This window comes from Drosophila willistoni, unplaced genomic scaffold, assembly GCF_018902025.1.
Source record: "Drosophila willistoni isolate 14030-0811.24 unplaced genomic scaffold, UCI_dwil_1.1 Seg111.1, whole genome shotgun sequence".
Taxonomy (NCBI): domain Eukaryota; kingdom Metazoa; phylum Arthropoda; class Insecta; order Diptera; family Drosophilidae; genus Drosophila; species Drosophila willistoni.
In genome coordinates, this window is record NW_025814072.1 from 53470 (window position 1) to 62560 (window position 9091).

The following is a 9091-nucleotide window of genomic DNA, read 5'->3' on the forward strand; positions in this document are numbered from 1 at the left end:
AAATCTCTACGAATATGGTTTATCCAGTTTACATGCTTAGATTCGGTTCATTTGATTGCATTCTGCATATTAGCTATAGACTGATAATTACAAATTGGCAAGTTCGAAGTACAGATAAATCAGCTGTTAATATTAGAAAACTGGAAATACAAAAGAATTTGCGAAAGGAGATGGGTATATTGGTTGATATTCCCCAGCCAGGTGGCTCAGAGAAAGTTTTTTCATGATGCAAAATTAGCTGCCAAAATAACTGGAGTCAACTATCTTTTAAATTCTCGATTTAGTGTAATCTTATGAACACTAGCATCCGGATGTGAAACTGATACACAAGCCTTTAAGCATTATGCATTTCAAACTGCAATATTATTTGTAGACAAGTACCCATGGTTCTATATGCCTTCATCTGTCCATAAAATTTTGATTCACGGTGCAGAAATTATAGAACGCTTTGCCCTTCTGATAGGTATGATGTCAGAAGAAGCTCTTGAGGCCAGAAATAAAGACCAGAGAAAGTTTCGATTAAACCACACACGAAAAAATTCTCGCAGTAACACAATGGAAGACTTGGCTCACACACTTTTTATTTCATCGGACCCATTTATTACAATGTTAGCAAAATCCACAGATAAATTTTCTAAAAAAGATCAGTTTTAGATAAAGACATTATTAGTCTTATTTACGTAAAGACGCACAAGAAGAGTTATCAGATTGCACAACATCAGATACCGATTAGGAGTAAAATTGAAAAATTAAAAAAAAAGTATATAAAATATTTTTGAAGTTGATTATATTTACTTTATATTGAAAGATTAAATAAATGTATGTTTTAAGAAAGAAACATGTTTTTTTTAATCTCTTTTAACTCTTGCTGAAAATGAGTACACATGCAAGAGAATATTAAATTTCCGATGAGTTTTTTTAATAATATATGTAGATGTCCAATTTATTTGAATTTTTTTTTATATGTGTATATATCCTTTATAAGTAACAGCAAAAAAAAAAAATTTTGAAAATGTGTAACGAAATTTCTTAAAATTGAGCGAAAACGACCAGACATAGAATAAAACAGGTTTACACTAACTTGGAACAAATAATAAAAACAAATATTTTCACTGAATGAAACAATTTTTGTACATTAGTTTTGATGTGTAATAAATTTATCTACAAAAAAAAAACCGTACAAAAATAGCATAATTTTTGCAGAAGTTATTAATTAATCGCTGCTAAATCAGCCGTTTCGCCCACTGTGTGATGTCGGGAAAACATAAATACCATCTGATGCAGCGAGTCTGAATCAAATCGTCAGCTCATTTTTCCCACAAAAACAGGTCCAGCTATCACTGGCAACTCGAAGCAGTGAGATAGAAATTACAGCGTGCACGAAAACAGAACTGTTGGAAATCGTCAACAAACTAAATAATAAGAAAGCTCCTGTCCCCGACGTCATCCCGAACAGAGCTTCAAGGCTGGCAGTTAATCTGCACCCTGATGTGTTCATAAAAATGTACAATGCATGCCTGAGACCAAACTCCTACCAAAACCCGGCAAGCCCCCCGGCGAAGCCTCATCGTATAGGCCTATCTGTATTCTGGACACAGCAGGTAAAATATTGGAATCGCTCATAGCGCGTAGGCTCAACAGGGCTATTGAGCAAGGAGGTGGACTTTCTTTGTTTTCTTTGGAGAAAGTACGAAAGTACCAATACGGATTTAGAGAGGCAAGATCAGCGATAGACGCGATAAGCACAGTTGTGGACACAGCCAGAGACGCCATATCTGGTAACCGATGGAAAGGGGGAACCAAACAATACTGCATGGTGGTGACTCTCGACATCAGAAACGCATTCAATTCGGCTGAATGGAGTCGTATAATGGACAGTCTGGCGTCTTTCGGCGTTCAGTGTAATCTGCTGCACATAGTGGACAGCTACTTTACAAATAGGCGCTTCCGATACTCGACAGTGGACGGCTCGGAGGAATATAGCTGGGGTACCACAGGGTTCAGTCCTGGGCCCTCTCCTGGCACACGCATAATCGGCTTTGCCGATGATATCGCGGTGGTGGTAACGGAAAAGGAGCTTTGCGGAACAAAAATGCAACAACGCCATTGCAATTATTGGCCGGTGGCTGGCTGTTGCAGGTCTTGAATTGGCAGCCTACAAGACTGAAGCCGTTTTAATTAGCAGGAGGAAGAAAGTCGAGACCGCCTCTATAGAAGTTGGTGGCAAAACTATCAAATCTAAGAGGGCCATCATTACCTAGGGGTAATGCTGGATACACGACTCTGCTTCCGTGAGCACTTGGAATATACGTGCCAGAAGGCACTGAGCTCTGCACGCGCGCTGGCAAGGATCATGCTCAATACAAGAGGCCCCAAACAAGAGAGAAGGCTGTTGTTAACTAGCGTGACAAAATCCATTTCCCTGTACGCTGCCACTGTTTGGGCACTAGCCCTAGCGCTACGGATGAAAAGCTATAGGCTAGGGCTGGAATCGGTCTTTAGACTCTGCGTAATGAGAATTTGCAGTGCGTTCCGCACAATTTCAGACGATACTGCGCATGTCAATCGTTCTAGTGTACGAAGCAGACGCGATGTACAGAGCGCTACACTCCACACCACCAGCCAGTATACGGCAAGAAATACGAGGCGAACATGTGGCTCGATGGCAGCAACGGTGGACGAAATCTGCGAAGGGCCGTTTATAGTGATGTAAATGTGCACGTGTAGTTGTTAGCTGCCTAATTTTTCTACGTTGCTAACGATAACACAAGTGTATGCTAAAGATCGGGGACGTGTACTTCTAGCGTTGCTCTTGCTTAGCTCGTCGGATGAGGGGGGTTCTTTCCTACTCTAGGCATACGCACGGATCATACACAAAAAATATAAGTGCACTATCAGAAACTAAAAGGATGTAAAAAGCAAAATATTGGACCAGATCGGGATACTATTAATTGTGCGGACGACTTCTCTGCAGATTAGCTAAAGGTGCTGATCGCTAACCCTTTCTGTACCCACCCTACCTTGGCAAACTATTGGGTTTAATTGATTAGAAAAATTAGGCAGCTGACAACTACACGTGCACATGTACATCACTATAGAAATGGCGCCCAACGTGGGGCTCGAATTCTAAATTATTCATTACTACAGAAATTCCAAACATGGGACCCGAATAATTTAGAACACCACTACAGTAATGGAGCCCAATCATGAGGCCCGAATAAAACGTAGGACAACCCCACTACTATTCGGATACGTACTCCACCAAAGTATCCACAATATTATTGCTCATTATCATCCATTCATATTCAGTTATTTAGATTAATTTTATTTTCAAGCTAGTTATGCAGACTCGTAAGGCGATGGTGCCCGTTGTAGATTGCTTGTGTGAATCGCGATAGTAATTCGGGAATTTTCGGATTAGTCGACCAGAAGAAACTATTGGCGGCAACAGCATCGTATGACGTATCTTTGTATGACTAGGCGGGAACGCAAATTTTATGATCTTTGTAGTTTGAGGCTATCGTTAGGAATTGCAGTTGCAACTCGGTCATATCGGGTTGAGTGACCAATGGAGTCGTTAAAAAGTTACAATATTATAAAATAGGCATTCTTAGACCTTAACATTGTTTAGAGTGAAAAGAACCTGAACCAGGAATAGCATATGACTGGCGTATGTCGGTATATGACCAGTTTAGGAAATCGTCATTCAGACAAATCGGCAATAGGAATTTTTCTTTAAGATTTAATAGAAATCTATTTTTTGTGCAGATCGAATCAACTTTGTAAACGGCAATAGGATTGGATAATGATGGCGGATTCCAAATTTATATAATTTAAATTAATTAAAGAAAAATTTAAGTATGTCTGTTAGACACAGTCACGAGAGCATTGCGCGAGCTTTGCAAGAAAATGACCCATTTTGCGGCATTTGCCATGAAACTTTAAATGACAACAAAGCAATTGCTTCGACGCCTTGTAAGCACAGATTTCACAATAGGTGTATTACAGAGTGTTTAAAAACGTCGAATTTATGCCCCACTTGCAAGCATCCTTGTAAGATGAAACAACTTGTAAGATCAAATATTGACTTGGAAACGGAACTCCAAGAAGCTAGTAAATCAGGCGAGCCCACAACTCAGCCTGACCCCTTATAATACTCGATCAAGACCGATCGACATTGTCACCCGAAAAAGAAGCAAGCATTATGCAAAGTTGGCGAATAAAATTTGATGGTTCCAAAGAAGGAATACATTCAGAGGATTTCCTATACAGAGTTCGTTCATTAGCAGAACAAAATTTGAATGAAGAGTATCATGTACTTTGTGAAATTTCATCGAGCACACCCAAGTTTCGATTGGAATAAATTTTGTGTAGAATTTAGAAAGAAGTTTGATGAAGTAGATAACGATATGGACACCTGGGAACTGATTAATAGCAGACACCAGGGCGAGAATGAAACCTTTGAGGATTACCAGTTTAGTGTCGAAAGGCTAGTATTAAACACACAACTTTCAGAGGATTCTTTAGTCAAGTTATTAATTAGACATTCAAAGTCGGCAATTCGTTATGAACTTATGCATCTAGGAATTTTTACCTTATCTCATCTGAGACAGGAAGTACGAACCCACGAGCAAATTGTTAAACAAAGGAAGAACATACCGAATAAGAATACTTTTGGACATCGTTCAAAGATAGCTGAATTAGACTCTAATTTCGAGAATTATATGCAGGAGGAGGTGGAAGCTTTTCAACATAAACTTACATGTTGGAACTGCCGGAAGCCTGGACACCGTTTTGATATCTGTCTAGAACCGCGTACTGTATTTTGCTATGGTTGCGGAGCCGTAAATGTTTTTAAACCGCGTTGTCGTAATTGCAACCCGCAGGAAAACCGTCCGACGGATGCGGCGATCAACACTTCGTTGTCGTATCCAGACCAATAATGAAGGATAAATATTCCCAAACAGAGGAATGTGAACCTCTTGTTGTAGGAAAGAAACAGATTCACAAGGAAATGTAGGACCAACTTCGACAACAGTCGATAAAAGCCCATTTCGTCCTCTTCACCTACGTTTGGCTCAGTATGAGAACGTTCGTCATCGCATCTTTGGTGAATTAGACAGCATACGACCAATGATTAAGTCTAAGCGCTCTACGCATAGACTACGCTTCTTTTGGAAGAAGGTTAGAAATAACCGCAAGAAATTGATTTCCAGTATATTTTCCCGATCAGATAATCGATTGTACACAGAAATAAAGATAGAAGGCCAGACCTTCACTGCTCTTTTCGACTGTGGCGCTAATATTAATTAGTTGCTTAGGAAGAAAGGTAGCTAAAGAGTTTTAAAAGCATCCTAAAACACGCAATTGTTCAGGCAAAATAATTACGGCCAACAATTCTGAATGTTTGTTAAAGGTAAATTGACAAGCGACATTACGTATATATGCATATATCTGCGCATATATCTTGGAATAGATTTTTGGCGTAAATTTGGTTTAATAGATAAATTGAAGGAAGACCCACTGATAGTATCGGATATTATTGAAGAAAAAGGAAATGATCATGGAGATTCCGTGAAAATGCACTGTTTGTCTGAGTCTCAGCAGCAAAAACTTAATTTTGCAATTGCTAAATTACCCTGCTACGATAAAGAAGGATTAGGTCGCACACATCTCATTGAACATAAGATTGAAGTTGATAGTACTAGGCCCATTAAACAAAGGCATTGGCCAATGGTGAGACATGGCGAAAAAGTTCTGTCGTAGCTTATTTGTATCGTAGTAAAAGGCCTCGATCAATATCGATACATCTATTTAAGTTTCGATTATTTAAATGTATGCTCAGTTTAACAATATACGGCCACACTCGAAAAAAGACCACGCCGCCAATAAGAACATTGTAAAAGCATACTATTAAGAAAAAATCAAAATAAAGTTTATAAGCGTCTAAAATATAATTAACATAGTGGTCCTTCGAGCCGGATAGCGTAAATAGCAATCAGCGATAGAAATACAGTCCATAAACAAAAACAAACCATTTAATCAAAAATGTGGCAGTTGGGGCAAACAGCAGCTTGGCCGCATTGATTCGTGGAAATCGCAAACACTACGAGATGTACATTTTGCAATCTACCTGAAATTTGTTACAGAAACATTGATAAAACGACGGCTTCGTACGTTCAAAGGTTTAAATTATAACAATGCTGAAAAGGCAGAACATGACGCGTCGGTGAGAAAGAGACAAAAAATGATTTGGCGGCAAAAATTGTTGACGCCATATCATTTGTCAGCACCGGAGACTCTGATGGGTCAAATGCAATAGTTCTGGAGCAGCGACTAGTTATACTGGAACAAATTGAGAATGTGGATACAGCATACGTAGACGTCAAGCGTAAAATGTGCGAAAAGGAGTCAAAGCTTATAAACAACAAACGGATACTGTCAGAGGCAGATAACAACCAACTGCAAACTCAGAGATAGACTTAACTAGTATGCACAATGAAATACTTATAGTTCAAAGGGAACTAGAACTTCTTCAAGCGGAAGAAGAAGCACTGGTAAGTAAGAAAAATGTTCTGAAAGCCAAGGTCGCACTAACAGATTGTTCTTCCCGCATGTCCGAACGATTTGAAACATCTGTGCGAAATGAGCGAACTTCAATGTGGGTTCGTTCGCAATCTGAAGATTGTTAGAATAATTTGGATGAAACCAATAATCCGAGCATGGCGACAAGAGCCATGAACCAGATGCTGGCGCGGCAGAGCTTAAACAGTAAACACCTGGAGTTTGATGGTTCATCAGCGTTGAATTGGACACACTTTATCCAAGAGTTCAATGCTACGAGCAAACATTGCGGATTCTCCAAAGAGGAAGATGTTCAACGATTATCAAAAGCTCTAAAGGGAGTGGCTAAGGAAAAGGTTTCTTTGCTACTAATCTCTGCAAAAGATCCAGACAAAATCATATCGATCTTAGATAAAGCGTATGGTGGAGCCGAAAATATTGCACTAGAGTTGATGTCAAGAGCGTGCCAAGTAAAGCCAGTCAACAATATCGACAATTTCGAAGAATTCAATAACACTGTTCAAAACATAAGTTCTGCTTTGGAATACACTGATAACCGGTTAATCGACACACAACGATTACTAGCTATGATGATCGGAAAACTGTCCGAAAACTATCTACGAGAATGGGGCGCATATCTACGAGATGCAAACGTGCGCGCTTCATTCTCTACATTTGACAAGCTAGCTGAGTGGGCACAAAGACAAGCAGATCTAATCCAAGACGTCTCATTTTTCAAAAAAAGTTACATCAATTAACCAGCATTCGTCATTCGCAGAGCAATATAAAGTAACCCAATCCCAACCACAGGAAATAGAGGCGGTAAACCAACCAAAGCCAAAATCAAAAGCAATTTGCTTTATTTGCAGCGAGGAAAAACATCCTCTAAACAAGTGCAACGTATTCTTAAAAGCAGATATTAAAAAGAGATGGGATTTAGCTAATCGTAACAAAGCATGTTACAGCTGTCTAAAATTCCATAAAAGCCAATGCAGCGAAAGACAAGACTGCAAAATTGACAATTGTGAAAAGTTTCACAACCCATTACTGCACAAGAGACCCATACAAGTAAATCTAGCAGCCACCACAAACTTCACAGGATGCGTATCTGATTCACCAAAATCTGCATTACTTAAAATGGTACCAATCACAGTACACGGCGAAAAAGGCTCGAAAGAAACTGTCGCATTTTTGGATGACGGTAGTACATCTACAATCATGGAAATGAGCTTGGCAAGAGAAGTTGGCATAAAGGGTGACGCAAAACCATTTTGTTTTACTTGGACAGGTGGTGTCTACGGTAACCATTAATATCAGTGGAAAAAACGGTCCGAAACATCAGCTAAATGGAGTTTGGTTAGTCAACGATCTAAAAATACCAACACAACAACTTGACTATAAGAAGCTAACAGAATTTGTACCAAAAAATATGGTAGACTACACGAAGTTACAGGATAGGCAACCCATGGTATTGATAGGACAACGCCATGCTAAATTAATTACCGCACGAGCCGTTATAGATGGCAATGAGCATCGGCCAATGTTATCTAAAACCAAATTAGGCTGGGTAGTACATGGACCAGCACAAACCAATCTACAAGCATCACATTTTACTTGCTGTCAAATAGAAGATGTATGTCTACAACAAATGATTAAGCAACAATTCAGTATTGAAAACTTCGGTGCCTGTACAATAAAGATCGACAAAACACGGTCTGTGGATGAGCGTTCAGCATTAGCAAAGGCCGAAAGCTCAATTAACCAAAAGGGTAATTTCTATGAAATTGGATTGCCATGGAAATCGGATGACATAAAACTACCGGAAAGCAAGTCAATGGCTTTTCAACGACTCAAATGTCTTGAGCGAAAGCTTTTGAGAGACAAGGATACCGCAGAAGCATATAAGAACGAAATAACAAAACTTTTGGACAAAGGTTATGCCGTCCAATTAACAGACATTAACGTTCTCAACTCTCCAAAACTGTGGTTCTTAATGGACGTACAGTAAAAGGCGCTAGGAGTATTGTGGGACGCAAAAGGCGACTTCTTCACGTACTCCACTACGGTAATGCATAAAGTTACAGATGATCTGCTTTCTGGCAAAGTTACACCAACAAAGAGGAATGTATTGTCAGTAGCTAATTCGCTATATGACCCATTGGGGCTCATGACACCAGTCACAATCAAAGGACGAATCCTTATGCGAGATGTATGGGAGTCTGGAATAGGCTGCGATGACCAAATCAAGGGAGATCTAATAAACAAATGGCGAAATTGGATAAAGGCATTAATATCAATTGAGGGCACCAAAATTCCAAGGTGTTATAGCTCTAATCTGAACAATGCCGACCGCGTTGAAATGCACATATTTAATGATGCAAGTGCAAAAGCATATTCTTCAGTTGCCTATATCAGATGCAGCTATGTTAAGGAGGATAAATGTCAATTTGATGTGTCACTAATTGCATCTAAGGCAAGGGTTTCTCCAATCAAACATATAACTATTCCGAAACTGGAAACGATGGCC

At 39.4% G+C, this 9091-nt stretch overlaps 1 long non-coding RNA gene across 1 annotated transcript; it reads right to left on the minus strand.

The window, feature by feature from the left end:
* Positions 1 to 564: 564 nt before the first annotated feature.
* LOC124460788 lies at positions 565 to 724 on the minus strand. Its single transcript, XR_006954790.1, has 2 exons — positions 693 to 724; positions 565 to 634 (listed from the first exon to the last, which is right to left on the minus strand). It is a non-coding gene; the product is annotated as an uncharacterized LOC124460788 (long non-coding RNA).
* Positions 725 to 9091: the final 8367 nt, after the last annotated feature.